The sequence below is a fragment of the Bos mutus genome, chromosome 23, assembly GCF_027580195.1.
Source record: "Bos mutus isolate GX-2022 chromosome 23, NWIPB_WYAK_1.1, whole genome shotgun sequence".
In the NCBI taxonomy this organism is placed as follows: Eukaryota; Metazoa; Chordata; class Mammalia; order Artiodactyla; family Bovidae; genus Bos; species Bos mutus.
Window position 1 is genome coordinate 44,137,334 of NC_091639.1, and position 22,082 is coordinate 44,159,415.

Below are 22,082 nucleotides of genomic sequence, written 5' to 3' on the forward strand. Positions count from 1 at the left end.
TCAAAAGCAGAAACATTGCTTTGCCAAGAAAGGTCCATCTAGTCAAGGCTATGGTTTTTCCAGTGGTCATGTATGGATGTGAGAGTTGGACTGTGAAGAAGGCTGAGCGCCAAAGAATTGATGCTTTTGAACTGTGGTGTTGGAGAAGACTCTTGAGAGTCCCTTGGACTGCAAGGAGATCCAACCAGTCCATTCTGAAGGAGATCAGCCCTGGGATTTCTTTGGAAGGACTGATGCTAAAGCTGAAACTCCAGTACTTTGGCCACCTGATGCAAAGAGTTGACTCAGTGGAAAAGACTCTGATGCTGGGAGGGATTGGGGGCAGGAAGAGAAGGGGAAGACAGAGGATGAGATGGCTGGATGACATCACGGACTCGATGGATGTGAGTCTGAGTGAACTCCGGGAGTTGGTGATAGACAGGGAGGCCTGGTGTGCTGTAATTCATGGGGTCACAAAGAGTCAGACACAACTAAGTGACTGAACTGAACTGAACTGAACTGAGGGCTCCATTACTGATCATGAACAAGATAATCTGTGATTGAGTATCTTAGCTTCTACAGAAATTATTTCTATGATATCCATATATTTTATTAAACTAGATGAAAGAATCACAAATGTAAAAGGACCTCTCCTATCATCCATCCCCTGCTGACTCTGCTACATGGTGGCCTTGTGCCCAGTGGTTGGCAATAACTGATGTAAGATAATAGGTCTCAACTGTAACAGTCTCAATGCCACCATGTGTAATGCTGTTTGTGTTATCCTAACATGAGAATCACCTATTCACTTATGTAATATAGTACTTTAATTGTAATATAAAGTATAAATTAAAATAATGTAATGCTAATACTTTCATGTGGATTTCAATATATAAATGTTTAGTCACAACTCTACTAGAAACTTATTCAAGTTACTAAATCATCAAATTTCTATATAATAATCAAGCTCAAATTGAAGAGACGTCAGAAAATCAGAAGCCATTCCATACAAGGATTACGGGAATAATAAAAGCATAACTATGGATGGAACTTAAAGCAAAATGTATTGTAAGGATCAGTGATAATGAACCAATTTCAGTCACATATGACTTACTACCTGAGGATCTACCAGCACATTTGAAGTCTCATGGAACACAAAGGAATTCTTTTTTATGCAGAACTGTTCCCTGCGTGGGGGCTTCCCTGGTAGCTCAGTAGGTAAAGAATCTACCTTCAATGCAGGAGACCCCCATTCCTGGGTCAGAAAGGTCCCCTGGAGAAGAGATAGGCTACCTACTTCAGTATTCTTGGGCTTCTTTTGTGGCTCAGACAGTAAAGAATCCGCCTTCAATGCAGGAGACCCTGATTCAATTCCTGGGTCAGAAAGATCCCCTGGAGAAGGGATAGGCTACCCACTTCAGTATTCTTGACCTTCCCTGGTGGCTTAGACGGTAAGGAATCCACCAGCAATGTAAGAGACCTGGGTTCGATCCCTGGGTTGGGAAGATCCCCCAGATCAGAGCATGGCAACCCACTCCAGTATTCTTGCCTGGAGAATCCCTGTGGATAGAGGAGCCTAGTGGGCTACAGTCCATGGGGTTTCAAGGAGTTGGTCACGACTAAGCACAGCGCAGCACATTCTCTGTGTGACTCCTAGTATCTTTCACTCTCCCTACTTTCATCCACTACATACCTTCATTCTCCCTAACCATTAAAACAGCTTTTTAAAAGCTGCTTCAGATTTTTTAAATGCCTCCTGAGAGTTCTGCTTCTGCTAAGTTGCACTGATCTAAGTTGTGCATCCATGGGTGCTAAGTCAGTTCAGTCGTGTCCGACTCTTTGCCACCCCATGGACTGTAGCACACCAGGCTCCACTGTCCACGGGATTCTCCAGCAAGAATATTGGAGTGGGTTGTCATGCCCTCCTCCAAGGGATCTTCCCCACCCAGGATCAAAACCACACCTCTTATGTCTCCTGCATTGGCAGGCAGGCTGTTTACCACTAGTGCAGCTGGGAAGCCCCTTATCTAAGTCAGTCAAGGTTAATTCTGGTCTCTTATTGAGGAGTATTGAGTCAAGTATCCCAGTCTGAGATCCAAGTCCACTGGTACATGGACTTCCCACGGTCACATGGGCATCTACTAACTCAGCCACAGGGTTCCATCACACTAATTCTGCTTTCTATCTGAGAGAAACAGCTTAGCTAAGGATGGTATAGCAAGAGACCTGTTGGGTTGGTCCTTACTGAACAATCTTTTTATAACCGTAATTCCTCTATTAATAAGGCAATATTAATACTTCATACTTTGCTTTTTTTCCAACACACAAAACACCTTCTAACAGTTGGAGGTAGACTGGATCCTTAATGTTTGGCAAAATAAGGAATAAGCAAAAAGACAAAAGGAGTTGAAGGAGATCTAGATCCTAAGTCTGATTCTGATGCCAACTAATGGTAGCATTTGGCTAACTTATCCAACATTGCCATGACTCAGTTTTCCTAGGATCAAATTCAAAAGGTTGGAAGACATTCTCATATCGATATTGTAGGTCCCCGGGGATGGGTAATGGCTCTGAGCAGTGTTCTGTTGGAAATATATTTCATCCATGTTAAGGAAATTAAATCCTAAAGAAAATCAACCCTGAATATTCATTGGAAGGACTGATACTGAAGCTGAAGCCCCAATACTTTGGCCACCTGGTGCAAAGAGCCAACTCACTGGCAAAGACCGTGACGTTGGGAAAGATTGAAGGCAGGAGGAGAAGGGGATGACAGAAGATGAAATGGATGGTATCACCAATTCAGTGGACATGAGTTTGAACAAACTCTGGGAGATGGTGAAGGACAGGGAAGTCTGGCCTGATGCAGTCCACGGGGTTGCAAAGAGTTGAACATGACTGAGCAACTGAACAACAACAAAGGGAAATTATATAGATAGTCCTGTTTAGGCTTCAGAGACAAAGCAGAGCAAGCCTCTGACCTTGCTTCTAACCTGTCTGGACACTGCCCTGACTGTGAGTGCCCTGACTGCCTGCTGTGAGTGCAGGCCTTGCTGCACCATAGGTAAGATAGGGGATGAATCTTGAGATTGTTGAGCCCCTGGAGGGGATCTGGCCAACTAAGCCCCAGGCTTAGCAACATTCCAAGTTTTACGTGATAAAATTAACAGCATTAACATGAAACCAGAGCTGAAATTTGCTCATAGCTTGATGAGGATAGCCAACATCTGCTGGATCATTGAAAAAGCAAGAGAGTTCCAGAAAAACATCTATTTCTGCTTTATTGGCTATGCCAAAGCCTTTGACTGTGTGGATCACAATAAACTGTGGAAAATTCTGAAAGAGATGGGAATACCAGACCACCTGACCTGCCTCTTGAGAAACCAATATGCAGGTCAGGAAGCAACAGTTAAAACTGGACATGGAACAACAGACTGGCTCCAAATAGGAAAAGGAGTACATCAAGGCTATATATTGTCACCCTGCTTATTTAACTTCTATGCAGAGTACATCATGAGGAATGCTGGGCTGGAAGAAGCACAAGCTGGAATCAAGTTTGCTGGGAGAAATATCAATAATCTCAGATATGCAGCTGACACCACCCTTATGGCAGAAAGTGAAGAGGAACTCAAAAGCCTCTTGATGAAAGTGAAAGTGGAGACTGAAAAAGTTGGCTTAAAGCTCAACATTCAGAAAACTAAGATCATGACATCTGGTCCCATCACTTCATGGGAAATAGATACGGAAACAGTGTCAGACTTTATTTTTTTGGGCTCCAAAATCACTGCAGATGGTGATTGCAGCCAGGAAATTAAAAGATGCTTACTCCTTGGAATGAAAGTTATGATCAACCTAGATAGCATATTCAAAAGCAAAGACATTACTTTGTCAACAAAGGTCTGTCTAGTCAAGGCTATGGTTTTTCCAGTGGTCATTTATGGATGTGAGAGTTGGACTGTGAAGAAAGCTGAGCACCAAAGAATTGATGCTTTTGAACTGTGGTGTTGGAGAAGACTCTTGACAGTCCCTTGGACTGCAAGGAGATCCAACCAGTCCATTCTAAAGGAGATCAGTCCTGGGTGTTCTTTGGAAAGAATGATGCTAAAGCTGAAACTCCAGTACTTTGGCCACGTCATGCGAAGAGTTGACTCATTGGAAAAGACTCTGATGCTGGGAGGGATTGGGGGCAGGAGGAGAAGGGGACGACAGAGGATGAGATGGCTGGATGGCATCACCGAATCAATGGACATGAGTTTGAGTGAAGCCCGGGAGTTGGTGATGGACAGGGAGGCCTGGCCTGATGCAATTCATGGGGTCGCAAAGAGTCGGACATGACTGAGTTACTGAACTGAACTGAACTGATGAGGATATCAGTCTGGGTTCTGAAATTGTAAGTGGGAGTCCCTGAGCAGAGTGCTGGCTGAGATCTTTTCCCACTGGAACTCCAGATGTGCTGTTACACAGGACTTCCCAGCGCTGTTTAACTCTTGATGTTGGTCAAAACTCAGTTTGGTGATGTGTCCTCTGCTGTTTCTCTTTCTCTTCTCTTTTAATGTTAGTACATTAAAAGTAAGCTAGCTAATTCTCTAATAAATATTGTTATTATTTATTTGTATATAGCAAGTGCCTTATTTTGTTGACACATCCTTTGAAACTGAGTCAAAAGTGAAAACTTTCTGCAAATCAATAATGCAACAGTCAAATACGAAGTGAGAATAAGGAACTCCCAGTTTGAAAGAACTCTGACATTTCTAATCAAAATTCTTCTAAAAATTCAACTTTTATGGATATATACAGTGTAACCATTTAGTGAATCAACAACATGCCATTTTGTTTATAGGAAGTAAAATGCATCCATTAAACATTTACAGAATTTTTCCAATAGAATGGTATTAGTATTCAGAGTATCTGACTGCAGGAGAACAAGAACATTTAAAAAAAAAAAAAAAGAGAGTTCATTTGATATGAAAACTAATTCCCCCTGAGTAAGTTTAATTTAAAATGTAACACCACTAAATGAAAAAGGCTCTGATACTAAAGAACACAAGGCAAGAACAAAATCAACGGAATAAGATAGCATTATAATTGATTAAACATATAACTAAATACATCCTCAGAAGATACAGAATAAAAACCCTAAATTAGAAAAAGATACTCATTCCAAAATGCCTCTATATCTCATATTGTCCAAATCAACCATGACTGCAACATTGTTATTTTAAGATCATAAATTAATACGTAGTGTCTCAGTTCAGTTCAGTTCAGTCGCTCAGTCGTGTCCGACTCTTTGCGACCCCATGAATCTAAACCTGTGTAATTGAAGTTGGGTGGAAATGCAAATTAGGATAGCAGTTAGCATGCAGGATAAATTTGTATCATCAGTCAATGCTATTGGCTGTGGACAAAGAAAAAGGTTGAAGCTGTATTCAAGATAAGTGTTCCAACTGTTAATATCAATCTAACTAGAAGTAAACAAGATCGAAGTAAGGTAATTAAAAGACACAGAACGACTGGGGTGTTGAAGTGAAGAAAAATGTTTAAGATTATGTTTGATTATGCACAAATCAATGCATAGTCTAGTTAAAATGTGATTAGCTAAAATATGCAAATTACAGGAAGCTGCAGCAAGCAATGAATTATAGAAACTACTTGAGTAGCTGGGTCAAGAGAATATCAATGATCCCTGCTGAGTGTGCACTCACTTTAGGAAGCAGATTTATCAGAAGAAACATGGAATTTTCAGTCACGGGTCAGGAATAGTGACGTTTGCACACTATCCATGTGACATTGGAAAAGTGATCTCACCTCCATAAGGCATCATGTCCTCAGTTTTATTCTGGTTGCTCAGAGGGCAGTTCAAATGAGATCACTTATGGCAAAGCAGCTCATAATATCTAAGAGGACATTCAAATGCTGGGTTCTTACTACTTCTTAGCAGGTGTCTAAACATGATTCTTTTAGTCATTATCTTTGTTCTAACAAGTGGAAGTGTTAGTTAAGGGTTAGTCAGCCAACCAAGATCGTAGTCCAGCTCTTCAGCCACCATGCAGTAAGTGTGTCTGCCTTCCTAAAAGCCAAGAAGGACTCTGAGAATCACCAATCACTCTTTTACAACTGGATCGCTACTCGACTTCTGTTTTGATGTCATAGAAAAACTGTCACTGTTTCCCACAAATGACCTAGAAGACACAATTCTCTAGGTCACTTAATTCTGTGCATGTAGTCATTACACCTTGCTCACAGAGATGAATATTGCTGGGAGGGAACTAATTGTTTTTGAAGTGTCCCGTGTATATGCTTTACCACTAACTCCTACGGCTTGTGATGAACACATTTAGATCCCAAGAGTAAATAAAGGGTAGATAGACTTCAAAAGCATATTTTTTGTGGTTTGTTTTTTCTAAACATGAATTTTGAAATGTCTAGATAAATACTGAAGTTTATTAAATATATACCTTCAGTTTATTTAACATATTTTTTCTTTACAATAACAATTTACTTAAATGTTTATTCTGTAGGAATACTTTTTTCAATATTCAGCATATAGAATTTATTTCATCATTGACACTAGAAGTCCATTCATGGAAATTGCTGTTCAAATTATTCCATAGAATGTATTTCTATATTGAGTTCCACTAAAGGCAATTTAGCCAATTAAATTACAAGAAATAAATGAGGAAATCCTACTAATAAAATGATTCAAGAGACAATTCTGAGGAGAATAGGTAGCATAAAAAAATTCTTATGTATTTAGGTTAACCAATTACAGAACTGTTTGACATTAATTATTTAGAGACCACCTAACAGACAAAAGGAAATGACAATTTAGAACCTACATGTCCACCAACAGAGGAATGTATACAGATGTTGTACATATATACAATGGGATATTACTCATCCATTAAAAGGAATGAAACTGGGTTATCTGTAGAGACATAGATGGACCTAGAGGCTGTCATACAGAGTAAAGTAAGTCAGAAGGAGAAAAACAAACATCTTATATTAAAGCACATATGTGGAATCTGTTAAAATGATATGCTATGCTATGCTAAGTCGCTTCAGTCGTGTCCAACTCTGTGCGACCCCATAGACGGCAGCCCACCAGGCTCCCCCGTCCCTGGGACTCTCCAGGCAAGAACACTGGAGTGGGTTGCCATTTCCTTCTCCAATGCATGAAAGTGAAAAGTGAGAGTGAAGTCGCTCAGTCGTGTCCGACTCTTCACGACCCCATGGACTGCAGCGCACCAGGCTCCTCCGTCCATGGGATTTTCCAGGCAAGAGTACTGGAGTGGGGTGCCATCGCCTTCTCCGTTAAAATGATATAGATGACCTTATTTGCAACGCAGAAATAGAGACATGGATGTAGAGATCTAACATGTGGACTACAAAGGGGAAGAAGGGTGGGATGGGTCCAGAGACTGGACTGACATCCACACCACTAAATATGAAGTAGCTACTAATGAGAGCCTACTACAGAGCTCAGGGAACTCTACTCAATGCTCTATGGTGACTTAATGGGAAGAAAATCCAAAAATAGGGGAAAGATGTATATGTATGACTGATTCACTTTGCTGTACAGCTGAAAATAGTACAACTACAGTTTGGATTGCAACTGTAATCCAATAAAAATTAACTTTAAAAAAGATATCAAATGGTCCTTTTACCATTTGAATGGAAACTTTTTTCAAAAATAAAAATTTCTCTTTATTTATCCCACACTTTAATTTGAATTATTCACACAACCAATAACTATTTATAAATGTTTGTGTGTGATATTTAATCAGATATTCTTGGGAAGACACTTCTATTTTAGATTACTATGTTTAGAACACACTTCTAGCTGGAGAAACATAACATCTATGGATAATATCTATAAAAATTAAGTACATTTATAATAATATAATATATCTGCACAGGCTTCCTTAGTGTCTCAGACGGTAAAGAATCCTCCTGTAATGCATGAGAACTGGGACTGATCCCTGGGTCAGGAAGATCCCCTGGAAAAAGAAAGGGCTGCCCAATCCAGTGTTCTTGCCTGGAGAATCTCATGAACAGAGGAGCCTGGCAGGCTACAGTCGATGGGGTTTCAAACAGTCAGATATGACTAAGCATGAAGCAATACCTTTGCACAAGGCTTGATAATTGTCACAGAACTTTTATGAAGATAATTATTTTGTTTGACCATTGCAGGCAGTAACTATCAATGGTAAATGTTTAATACTAGTAAAGAAATGCCATGCTTCAAAGACAATTTATGGCCAACTGAGTGATATTAGCAAAGAGTATCCTGAACTGCAGGAAGGGATAAAAATGAAGGTACCAATCATGGAAATGGAAAGTAAATTGGATCTACTGGCTTGTGGGGAAAAGAATTCCTTTTTGGACAAAGTGAGATAGAGTTGACAATGGTGCCTTAAGACATCCATTAAAAACCTCCGGCAGATAATAATATGCATTTGTAAGACAGAAAGATGGGCAAAAGTTTAAAGAACATGAATAAGAATCTAGAAATGAAGAAACTCAAATGTCCAAGAACATGCTTTTTTTTTTTTTCAAAAAGAAAACAAAATATCTAGGAGACTGATGAAAATTTAGATATAAGATAGGAAACAAGTTAGACTCAGACATGTGGCTATTTTAAAGTCATTCACAGAATAGGAACAATTATAGAAACTAGCACAGATAGGTCTGTTTTGGTGAAAGTGAAAGTTGTTCAGTGTTGTCTGACTATTTGCAACCCCATGGACGATACAGGCCATGGAATTCTCCAGGTCAGAATACTGGAGTGGATAGCCTTTCCCTTCTCCAGAGGATCTTCCCAACCCAGGGATCAAACCCATGTCTCCCACATTGCAGCGGATTCTTTACCAGCTGAGCCACAAGGGAAGACCAAGAATATTAGAGTGGGTAGCCTATCCCTTCTCCAGCTATCTTCCAGACCCAGGAATTGAACTGGGGTCTTCTGTATTGCAGCCAGATTCTTTACCAATGGAGCTATCAGGGAAGCCCTGTTATGGTGACAATTAAACTATTAATAATAAGTTTTAAAAGACATTGTAACAGTGACTATTTACTACACTGATGAGTTAAAATGGCCATTGTGCACGGTACATCAGCAACATTTTAATGGAAATTTTGCCAATAAATCAATAAATAATTGGATGAAAAATGAGGGGAAGAGGTCGGTTGCAAGAGGAAGAGAGTAGAAATGTGATGATTTATTAAAATAGTAGCAGCCAAAGAAGAATCCAGACATCAAAGGGGCAATATCGCTTTACCAACAATGTTTAACAGTAAAACAGTATTCATCTCGGATGAGAGTCATCCTGTGAGGCTTGCTATGCTCTGGAGATACCGAAAGGTAAATACTGCCCAAAAGAATGAGAAAACTGGAGCTTCAGAGGACAATCCGTGGACAAGAACATCAAAGCAACTTCCCATGTTCCTGTGGCCAGAAATGGCTACTCTAAATAAATAATCCTCTCAAACCCTACCTTAGCAGGAAGATGTGTGGATGGTTGGAGAAGTAACTGTAAATGAATTTTGTTGATTAATATATCCACGTTACATTTGAATTCTATATATGTTGTAAAATCAGTCCTCGCCAACTCTGAAAATTACCTTTTATTTAAAGAGATAGGTAAAATTTCATGACCTCTCCAAGAAAGAGGGAACATAAAGAAGAGTCAAAATTTAACTTTGTAGAGAAATAGGAGAAAGAAATGGCAAGTAAAGAAACAGGAAAATAATTGAATTAATTAGCAGAAAAGAAAAAAAAAAGAACAGTGCAGAAAAAGCAATAATAAAAACAAACAAATGACAACAAAAAGAGCAATGCCCCTCTGGAGCTTCAAAAGGTGTTTGCGAGCAGCAAATATACGTAACTTCACAAAGTGGCCAGACAGAGAAATGTGTCACTAAGCACGTCTGTGGGTCACCTCAGATAGAAATGGCTGACTGACAAGAGTCAGTATTTCTTACTTTTTCCATTTTACTGCATTTCCATTTCTGAAAGTGTTGGAATATATATTACATATATTTAAAATTGGAAAACTGCTGCTATGATCTCTTAGTTTTCACGGTTAGTTTTGTCTCACAAAACTGAGTGAGACAAGTTCTTAACAGTTTACAAAATTTTCCAGCAAGAAAGGATGCAGGAAGGAGTTATTTAAATGGTTAGGTGGCTGTTGTTTCCTGAGCCGACTGAAGAGGTTCATTCTTAGAACCGTGAGTTTTGTCTGGATTTGCTTTAGGTTCTTTCGCTTCTCAAAAATAATGATTATTCAGAACAAGTCTATTGATATAATAGTCTGATCTGATTACCAGTCTGGAGGCTGAGTTCAGAGTACAAGAGGGGAGTCTATTGCTAAAACCTCTAATTAGCTTAAACTACTACTCTGACAGAAGTCCATTTATTATGGTATTTCAAATTCATGCAGTGCTTATATTCTTTCAGAAATATTTTATTCACTGAAACACTAATGTTGTAGAAATTCTAGTATTTCCTCAAGCACTGTTATATTTGTCCTTTGACTTAGTAAAATATTGTCAATTGAATGTCAAATATATAAACATCCTAAGATAGAATTGTACAATATTTTCCTAAGAAATCTAGATACTCTACATACATTTGGTCTTTCACAGCTTTTTACCAGCACTGAAGCTAACACCAAGGCTGAAGAGCATGATGACTATTTAGCAAATTTATCCTTTTGTTGAAGAAACCAGATCTACTTTAAAAGACGGGAGGAGGAACTTGCATTTCAGGTGTTTTGAAAACTGTAGAAAATTGCTCACCATCTCAGATAGACTTTTATTATAATTTCCAATCACACTTTTTGAGAGAGAAGATGGTATGTACAATTTTAGAACAATCAGTAATATCATTGGGTATTTGGAGAAATAACACACAGTGCTATCAAGCATGTCTTCCCTCCTAGGTAGAGAATAGCCCACTGCACTGAAATAAGAAGTTTCCCCAAATCCATCCTCCTAGGCTTCTTAAAATTATTCATGTGTAAAATTAATATGATGAGTAAAACACGTACTTTTGATGAATGAGCAATTTTTGTTGTTAAAAACATCACAAACTTTATTACAGGGTAGTGGTGAATCTGTGGAGGAAAGACTATGCTTGGAACTTCTGAGGGTAATCAAAGGAAGAATGGCAAAATGAAAACCTCAAGTTCCCCCACCCCGCTCAGCTCTTAAAAGTATTGAGTTAAAAAGGTACAGGACTACAGATCTCTAAATTTCTTTGAAAAGCCAATCATTTTATATACTTCCTTTCAGAACTCATATATTTTCCATTTTAGAATGACTTTTTCCATTTCTTGGGTTTGCTTTCTTTCAAACTGGAAAAGTGTGTATGCATAGCTCTTTTTGCTGAGAATTAAGCAAAGAGTCGGACACGACTGAGTGACTGAACTGAACTGAACTGAAGTGACTTACAGCACAGCACGCCTGGCGTGTGGTGGGCACCACGTTGGTTTATATTGTCTGTGTACGGTCCTCAGGGAAGGGGCTTTATTCTACCTGCTACTGTGTCCCCAGCTCGAGGACAGTACTTAACTCTGAAGGGCATGAATCGTCCCAGAGAATCTCAGGCTTTCTTTGTATTGCTTCATTCACAGACATCACAATGAAGTGCAAAAAAAAAAAAAAAAAAAAAGAAATCAATACTAGCAGTCGTTTAACTGAGTATGAAAGAGTCCTCCTTCACTTAACTATGAAGAGGTTCAGGAAATTTTTTTGGTCCCTTAGCAGGCCCAAGACTCGGTGTACTCACATGGACAGTGGGTTGGTTAGATTAGATCACCTGTAGTATCTCAGCTCTACATTTGCTTTGAGGTGTAAATTACATCTTGAGAGATATTTTTAGCAAGGGCTAGAAAGACACTAGAAATTTCTCTTACAAAAAAAGCCTCCATGTGTGAAATCTAGAGTATGACACAAATGAATCTATCTATGAAACAGAAACTGACTCATAGACATAGAGAACCAATGGGGAGGTGAGGTGGGGGAGGGAAGGACTGGGGGTTTGGGATGAGCAGACGCAAGCTATCATATACAGGACAGATAGAAAAACAATGTCCTACTGAACAGAACTGGGGACTGTATTCAGTGTCCTGAATAAACAATAATGAAAAATAATATATTAAACAAGAGAACTCCCCTGGCCCAGGGGTTAAGAATCCCCCTGTCAATGCAGAGGACATGGGTTTGATCCCTGGTTCAGGAAGATCTCACGTGCCACTGCACAACTAAGCCCGTGAGCCATAAGTACTGAGCTCATGTGCCCTAGAGCCTGTGCTGCACAATGAGAGCGGCCACCGCCATGAGAGCTCTGCACACCACAGCGAGAGAAAGCCCACACGCGGCAACAAAGCCCTGATGCAGCTAAGTAAATAAACAAAAAATCTTAAAAGTAATGTAACACACACATATATATATATAATTTTAAAGGAATATATATATTCTTTTTAAAAGGAATACACATATATATGTAGGGCTTCCCTGGTGGCTCAGCAGTAAAGAACCCACCTGCAATGCAGGAGATGCAGGTTTAATCCCTGGGTCAAGAAGATCCCTGGAGGAGGAAATGGCAACCTAATCCAGTATTCTTGCCTGGGAAATCACATGGATGGAGTCTGGTGGGCTACAGCCCATGAGGTCTCAAGAGTCAGACACAACTTAGCAACTAAACCACCACCATAAATATATATATATATCTACATACATATATATGGGGGTGTGTGTGTGTGTGTGTGTGTGTAAACAAATTACTTTGATGTATAGCAGAAATTAGCACAACATTGCCAACATCCGCTGGATCATCGAAAAGCAAGAGAGTTCCAGAAAAAAGCATCTACTTTTGCTTTATTGACTACACCAAAGCCTTTGACTGTGTGGATCACAACAAACTGTGGAAAATTCTTAAAGAGATGGGAATACCAGACCACCTGATCTGCCTCCTGAGAAATCTGTATGCAGGTCAAGAAGCAATAGTTGGAACTGGACGTGGAACAACAGATTGGTTCCAAATTGGGAAAGGAGTATATCAAGGCTGCATATTGTCACCCTGCTTATTTAACTTATATGCAGAGTACATCATGAGAAATGCCGGGCTGGACGAAGGACAAGCTGGAATCAATATTGCCAGGAGAAATATCAATAACCTCAGATATGTAGATGACATCACCCTTATGGCAGAAAGTGAAGAAGAACTAAAGCTCCTATTGATGAAAGTGAAAGAAGAGAGTGAAAAAGTTGGCTTAAAATTCAACATTCAGAAAACTAAGACCATGGCATCTGGTCCCATCATTTCATGGGAAATAGATGGGGAAACAGTGGAAACAGCGATAGACTTTATTTTTTTTTAATTTAATTTAATTTAATTTTATTTTTTTTTTTTTTTTTTGGTAATTTTAATTTTATTTTATTTTTAAACTTTACATAATTGTATTAGTTTTGCCAAATATCAAAATGAATCCATCACAGGTATACATGTGCTCCCCATCCTGAACCCTCCTCCCTCCTCCCTCCCCATACCATCCCTCTGGGTCGTCCCAGTGCACTAGCCCCAAGCATCCAGTATCTTGCATTGAACCTGGACTGGCATCTCGTTTCATACATGATGTTTTACATGTTTCAATGCCATTCTCCCAAATCTTCCCACCCTCTCCCTCTCCCACAGAGTCCATAAGACTGTTCCATACATCAGCGTCTCTTTTGCTGTCTCGTACACAGACTTTATTTTGGGGACTCCAAAATCACTGCAGATGGGGACTGCAGCCATGAAATTAAAGGACACTTGTTCCTTGAAAGAAAAGCTATGACCAACCTAGACAGCATATTAAAAAGCAGAGACATTACTTTACCAACAAAGGTCCATCTAGTCAAAGCTATGGTTTTTCCAGTAGTCATATATGGATGTGACAGTTGGACTATAAAGAAAGCTGAGCACTGAAGAATTGATGCTTTTAAACTGTGGTGTTGGAGAAGACTCTTGAGAGTCCCTTGGACTACAAGGAGATCCAACTAGTCAATCCTAAAGGAAATCAGTCCTGAATATTCGTTGGAAGGACTGATGCTGAAGCTGGAACTCCAATACTTGGCCACCTAATGCGAACAACCAACTCATTTGAAAAGACCCTGAGACTGGGAAAGATTTGAAGGCAGGAGGAGAAGGGGATGACAGAGGATGAGAAGTCTGTGTGGCATCACCATCACAATGAAAATGAGTTTGAGTTGGCTCTGGGAGTTGGTGACGGACAGGGAAGCCTGGTTTGCTGCAGTCCATGGGCTCACAAAGAGTTGGGCATGACTGAGCAACTGAACTGAACTGTAAATCAGCTATCCTTTAATTTTAAAAGAGAGTCTAAAAACTAAAAAGAAGCCTCAGACTTCAAGTACATGTACGATATCTACATCCCAATTTTCCTCTGAACTTAACATTTCTTAACGAGTATTAGTTCATTTCCAGGACTCTTATTTACAGAGACCTTAGTCTCTGATGTCAGAGAAGTCTAGGCAGTGGCTGCAAAGAGGTGATTATATCTGGGAGGCAGGCAGTAACTCTCACTGCTGTGTTCCTAGTTCTCTGTGGCCTTTTCATTCATTTGTAGTGATCTGAATTTCCTGTGATCGTTAACAGTCTTTAGAAAGATATTGGTGACATATCCAAGGTGGCCTTAAGAAGAACCATAGATTGATGGATTCCCAGAAGTTCAGTGACTCCGTAATTCTTGGCACACTTGTGGTTTCCATTAAATAAGTTTCTGTTTCCCTTTATGATCCAGCCTAATGTCTGAGAGCTTCAGCGAAGTAGTGAAAAATGTAACTGTGGATTATAAGGATACAAAAAGGAAAATAGAGCGTTGGATTCCTTTAAAAACGTTTAACAATCAACTGGAAAGCCTCTAAGCAAAGTAATGTACTCTTTATGGCTATTTTTACCCTCAACAGCAACACTGGCTCGTTGTGATAGAGACTCTGTGGCCCATAACATCTAAAACTATTTGCTTCCTGGCCCTTTGTGGAAAAGTCTGCTGCTGATCCCTGTCTCAGAACCTGGCTTTGTTTTAGATGTGAGTCTGAGGGCTTAATGTTCCATCCAGAGATAGAGGCAAAATCCCAAGGAAACTTATCTTTTCCAAAGTTGTTAAATTATTGGTTGAATTTTTGATCATTCAGGATCAAAATTCATGATCATTCACCTTTTTTTTTTTCTATTTTTAATCCCAATTTGTAAGTACAATGCAGTTAAATCCTTTTCATAACACATAGTACATCATTTAAGATAAGAATGGCTTGGTCAAAATCCCACTCTGATTATAAGGACTTAAGTCTTTAATCCATTTTGCATTTATTTTTGTATATGGTGTAAGGAAACATTCTAATCTTAGTGTTTTACCTGTGGCTGTCCAGTTTTCTGGACACGTCCTCTGGACTCCAGAACTGTTTACAGACCAAGTAGGATGATGATCCTGAAGTTACTCCAGAAGAGATGCCAGAGACCTAAGTTTGAGTTTTGATGCTAATACAATATCATCTGTACCTACAAATCAGGGGGACCTAACCACATTCGAACTATGTTTCTATTCCACACCTCCTGCCTTGTCTGACAATTGCTTAATTAAACGTCAGTGATCAGTCTGCCCCAGACTGCCTTTCAGCCTCGCCTCCCAGCGCTATTCTTACTTCTCTCTGCTCCTGTCATTTACCAAAAACACATCTTCCTGATTCACGTACTTCAGTGCTCTGTGCTTTTTGTCCTATTTTATCTCTCCCTGGAATAGTTATCTCATTTTTTCATCTCTCGAAATCTTAGTCACTCTATAAGGCTTAACTAGGTCAAATGCCATTTGTTTTCTTTTTAAAGATTTTTTTTTTGGATGTGGGCCATTTCTAAAATCTTTCTTGGATTTGTTACAACACTGCTTCTGTTTATGTTTTGTTTTTTTTTGGCTGTGAGGTATGAGGGATATTATCTTGCCAACCAAGGATTGAATCTATACCCTCTGCAATGGAAAGTGAAAGTGAAAGTCGCTCAGTCGTGTCCGACTCTTTGCAACCCCATGGACTGTGCAGTCCATGGAATTCTCCAGGCCAGAATACTGGGGTGGGTAGCCTTTCCCTTCTCCAGGGGATCTTCCCAACTCAGGGATCGAATCCCGGCCTCCTGCATTGCAGGCAGATTCTTTATCAGTTGAGCCACAAGGGAAGCCCAAGAATACTGGAGTATGTAACCTATCCCTTCTCCAGTGGATCTTCCTGACCTAAGAATCGAACCCGGGTCTCCAGCACTGCAGGTGGATTCTTTACCAACTGAGCTATCAGGGAAGCCCCCGCATTGGAAAGCAAAGTCCTAATCACTGAACCACCAGGGAAGTCCCCATCTGTACTCTTGTTTCTCAAAGAACACAGAATCCGCCCCGATGCATTTATGGGTCATTTCATATTCCATAAATCATCATGTGGTGTTTCAAATCTTCCTAGTTCTTGTTCCCTCTTCTTACTGTATAATGATATGTTGCTGCTGCTGCTGCTAAGTCGCTTCAGTCGTGTCCGACCCTGTGCAACCCCATAGATGGCAGCCCATCAGGCTCCCCGATCCCTGGGATTCTCCAGGCAAGAACACTGGAGCGGGTTGCCATTTCCTTCTCCAATGCATGAAAGTGAAAAGTGAAAGTGAAGTCGCTCAGTCGTGTCCGACTCTTAGCGACTCCATGGACTGCAGCCTACCATGCTCCTTGGTCCATGGGATTTTTCCAGGCAAGAGTACTGGAGTGGGGTGCCATTGCCTTCTCGGTGATGATATGTTACTCGTGCTTTATTTCCCCACTGACCAGCATGACTGGCCCTCAATACATAAAAGAAGCAATAAATATTATATATTTTTTTCATCATTGAGCTGGACTCTGGCACAAAGTGTGAATATTTAAAAGCTCTCAAGCACTTTGATGCATATTGCCATTTTGCCTAGACACTTTAAGTCATTGCTGTTTTCTTGTAAAACTGTAAGAGATTGTAAATTCAGTCTAGTTTTCCAAAATATACCTGTTGATTACCTTCCATGGCTTTTCTGTGCATTATTATTCAAATAAATCTCTTTATGGTATCCCTGACAGGTGGTCTTGAGTGACTCAGATTAAATGAATATTTTCCTGTGCTCATGGGGAAGGCTTTGCTTCAGCTTATAACTGGAATGGAATCCATTCAAAGCTATTGAAAAATTTACTTTTCAGTTTTACATCCTAGTGAGTTATCTTCCTTTCAGCAACATTTATTACAAGTTTCAAAAACATAAGTAAGTGCTGTATATGGCTTATTTTGTATCTTTTTTAGATGTTGTTTCCTTACATTGGAAAATGCTTCTGATATTCAATTAATTTTATATTCCTAAGACAAAGAGTATACTCACAGATCAGACAAAAAACAAATTGAACATGTTCTTACAGAACAGTGCCCTTTCTGGGGGCTGCTGGCGTAGAATTTCTTGTGCGGTCTAAACCCACTTGCTCTCCTAATAATTGTTTGCTTGTGGGATGTATCTCCACTTGAAGGGTAAGATAAGCATCTCCACAAGGCAGCCGCAGTGATTATCAAATGAAATGCACTGCAGACTGACAGGAGCAGTTCTGACTTCTCTTGCTTTCTTGTTTCTCCAAGGCTGATCTTTGACATTTATTCAGCTACCTTTTAAACTCTGGTCTTGATTGGAGCATTTTCAATTCCCGGGGAAGAAATTCACACAAATCTGTCAGAAATGAACCTTTCTGAAGCTTCTCTTAACAGCTGCTTGAAGCAGCTGGACTCATAGGCAGTTTAGAATATGACAAGTCATCTTATTCCTTTGACATTGAAATGTGGCTTGGCTTTAAAACCTTGAACTGCCATAATCAGAGTGAAAAATAGACAAGGATTGTGTTTAGTTTTTTAAATGGGGAATTTCTGCACTTATTTTGCAGTTCATTGATTTAGCACCTCTATAATACAGAATGATAGCAAATGCCAAATATAAATATTATGGTATTAAGAAGAGATGGTTATTGGTTTGGATGGTTGGTAAAGGGAGGTCTATGTTGAGGAGCTGAATCTTAAAAATCAACCAGTTTTTACTCTTTCAAAAAGGAAATAATTTAACACATTTTATACTAAATACTTTACTAGTCAAAGGACAACTGCTGCACCTGCTGCTGCTAAGTCGCTTCAGTCGTGTCCGACTCTGTGTGACCCCACAGACGGCAGCCCACCAGGCTCCCCCATCCCTGGGATTCTCCAGGCAAGAACACTCGAGTGCATTGCTATTTCCTTCTCCACAAAGGACAATTAGAAGAGTAATATTGATACATGCCCCTTGCCTTTTATATATTTGGTATCTTAATGTGATTTAAGCTAATACATTCATTTACTCATTATTTTACTTACACTGCATGAATATTCAAGACACTATGCTCCTCTATATAAACTGAAGAGTATTTTACATTCCCAGCACATTATAGAAAGAAGAAATACTTTCTTTATATGGGTTTCCAAAGAATTAAGAAGTTCAGTATTTTAGATTAAATCACAAAGTCCAGGAAGGGAATTTGTCTTTGCTATTGACTAGGCTAAGTAACTGTTTGCAGTTAATGAAGAGTTTTTTGCCTGATGTAAATACTAAAATCAGGAATATAATTTTATGTAGGCATATCAGGATTATAAGTGATTACTTAGAAAGTTAATGGAGGTGACTCCATAAAAATAGCCATTCAATTCTGTGAACTTAAACTGTCCATGAGGTATATTATTTATAAATATAGAGCTTTGGAAAGGGTGTTTGTATTAGTTTGGTATGGAAACACACAGCACACTAAAATGCAGAATACTTATGTTTCTAGTCTTCTTCTAGAGGTTATAAAATGAGTTAAGATAAGCTTTGCAGAGAGCGTTGTAGAACCCAGATGGACCCGAGACAACGGAGTGATGTCTCAGGCGTCACGTTGTATGGAACAAGAGTAGAAGTGGAAAATATAAGCAAGTTAATTAGAATAGATCAGGATAGATGCTGTCATGGCAGTGCTGGATAGATAGAGTGGGTGTTTAGAGAAGTGAAAAGAAAATGAGGAACTAGAGTGTGTTTGGATTAAAAACCTGAAGTTCACAAGCTCAGTGTGTTTGACCAGTCGAAGGGAAGACCTGGGCTTGAGCTGAGGACTTAATTTGGAGTGAAATATACAGAAAGACCAGGTTAGCTGAATCAGATAACACCAAAGTAGTGATGACCTTTCTCTTATAGCTCTTAAAAAACAATGGCAGGTTTTGAACAAGAAAACCTAGATGATTGTGAAGATCAGCTGGGGGAGCAGAAGCGTAGAGGGTAAAATGAAATGTAAGTGAAACACCCAGGCCATAGTCTAGGTGTGAAGTGGGGAGGGGGCTGTAATAATAAAAAAGGGACAAAATTGGAGAGGACAGCTGACAATTTAGTGGCAGATGGAAAGAAAGCTTGGGTACTGGGAAATAAAAAAAGCATTGGCAGGAATGAAGACATCATTTTGTACAGGAGATATGAAATTAAACCTGATTTAGAAATAAAAATATCAAGAGGAAGGGTATATATGTATACCCATGGATGATTCATGTTGATATTTGGCAGAAAACAATAAAATTCTATAAGCAATTATCTTTCAACTAAAAAAATAAATAAAATCAGAAAAAATAAAAATAAAAAATGCCTATTTTTAATTTGAGGAGATGGTGAAATAACCAAGGAGTGATACCATGGAGGAAGCATGTGTAAGGACAAATACAGATTAAAAATTTGAAACTTAATTCTCATTTACCTTAGAAAGCTTGTAAGTACTTTCTCATCTGTCCAAATGTATATAAATTCTTTTGAAAATGGTATACATCTTTTGTCATCTTTATGACCCTCAAATGTCCATCTCTTGAACCTGCAAGCTTCTGAAATGCAAACATGAAGGGGGGCAGCATCCCACCCCCTAATTTCTATTGGGAAGGTAGGAGCCTAACTTGCAACTCGGTGAGCTCTGACTTGCTCTGAGCTGCAAAACTGCATCCTGTCATTAAGAGAGATGGTTCATGCTAACTAGCTCACACAAGGGTCACCCCAATACCCTGGTGAAGTTAGGATGAACTGTGTGTGACAAGTGGATCTCAGGTCCTCTTACTTGAGAACTGGTTACAGATTATCTTATAAGTATGTATGTGATGGGCTGTATCTGCTTGGCTATATTATAGGGTGAGATTTACCAAATTTATGATTATCAAAAGAGAAATTGGGGGAGGGATGAATTGGGAGTTTGGGATTAACAGATGCACATACTACGTATGGGATAGATAACCAAGAAGGATCTATTGTATAGCCCAGGAAACTTTATTCAATATCTAGTAATAACCTGCAACCTATAACAGAAAAAATCAGAAAAGGAAATGTATATATATATATACATATATACACATACATGTGTGTGCGTGTAACTAAACCATTTTGCTATGTACCTGAAAGGACCACAACACTGTAGATCAACTATACTCAAATAAAATTTTTTAAAGGGAAAAACAACAAAAGGGTGATATTTATTTTTGTCTCTGCCGTCTCTTAGGTGATTGCCTGTAACACATACCACATTCCAGGTTTAATGCTTAGTCAGTAAGAAAATTTGTTTCTTTGTCTTCCACCTTTGTGAAGAGGTTTTCTGGGTTAGAAGAAGATTTTAATTATATTTTCCCCATGTCTGATGTTGCAGACAAAGGCTCAGGGTTGAATATAGAGATTTAAATCTGTCATCATAGAAATAGCCAGAAACAGAAAATGTTGAGATGAAGGACGGTCAACTAAGACAGTGAAAATGAGAAAAAGTTAGGGGCCAGTCTGCATTTTTTACAGGACCAGTAGCAGGGATGGGAGAAGAAGTGGGGTAGTGAGTCTTGAGAATAGGAGCCTTGTCCAGTGAAACAGTGGTTAGGAGCATTCTGCGTAATAACATGGAAGACAGAAGCGGGAGGCAGGGAAATATTTTGTGGGATGAATGTCCAATTATCCAAAGTCTCCCATGACCTGGACTCTGTCTGTCTCTCCAGCCACTCTTTACCTCTCAACATTCAATTCCTCTCAACGTTTAGAATCTGCTCTTTATTTGAATCTCAGTGATGATGCCTGGCCTGGAATTCCTTTCCTTCAGCAAGATAAGCTCTCCTCAGTCCTAAGGCTCAGTATCAGCATCTCAGCCTTCAAGAGCCTGTCCTAACCATCTCCCTCCTAACTAGAGCCCCCCACCCCCACCCAAGTGCTCCCCTAGTGCCCTATGCATATGTCCTTTACAATCCTATATGTGATTTTTATAATGACTTTTTTGGTGATTCATTTGTCAATGCAGTGCACCCCTTTGGGGGTGAGGGTAGGGGAAGTAAGGATGGCTTATCTATCGATGTGCTGTTAATACTTAACACAAGGCCAACCACATTTATATGCTTGTTTAACCTAAAAGTGTGTCAGGAGGGCTTTATAGGATGAGTCTTCCTTTGTGGAGTGAATTCATCTTAATCAGAGTTGTTCAATATGGAAGCCACTAGCTATCTGTGACTTGAAATGTGACTAGTTAAAGTTGAGTAGTACTGTAAATGCAAAATACACGCTAAATCACTGAGTCCAAACATTGTTAAATATCCTTTCTTAAAAAAAATTATTTTTACCTGGAGGATAGTTGCTTTACAATATTGTGTTGGTTTTTGCTATTGAACAACATGAATGAGAAGTGAGTACACATATATTACTCTCCCTCTTGAGTCATTCTCCAACTCTCCGGTCCTTCCTTTCTAGGCCATCACAGAGTACTGCGCAGAACTTCGTGGGTTATACAGCAACTTGAATGATTTTCTGTTGATCACATGTTTACCAATATAACATGATAAAATGATATTTTTAATATATTGGGTTAAATAAAATATAGTACAAAGTTCCCGCTTTTCATTTTTTAAATGTAAAATTATATATATGACTCACATAATATTTCTATTGAACAGGATTAGCCTAAGTGAAAGGGCTTCTCAGCTGGTTCAGCAGTAAAGAATCTGCCTACCAAGGCAGGAGATGCGAG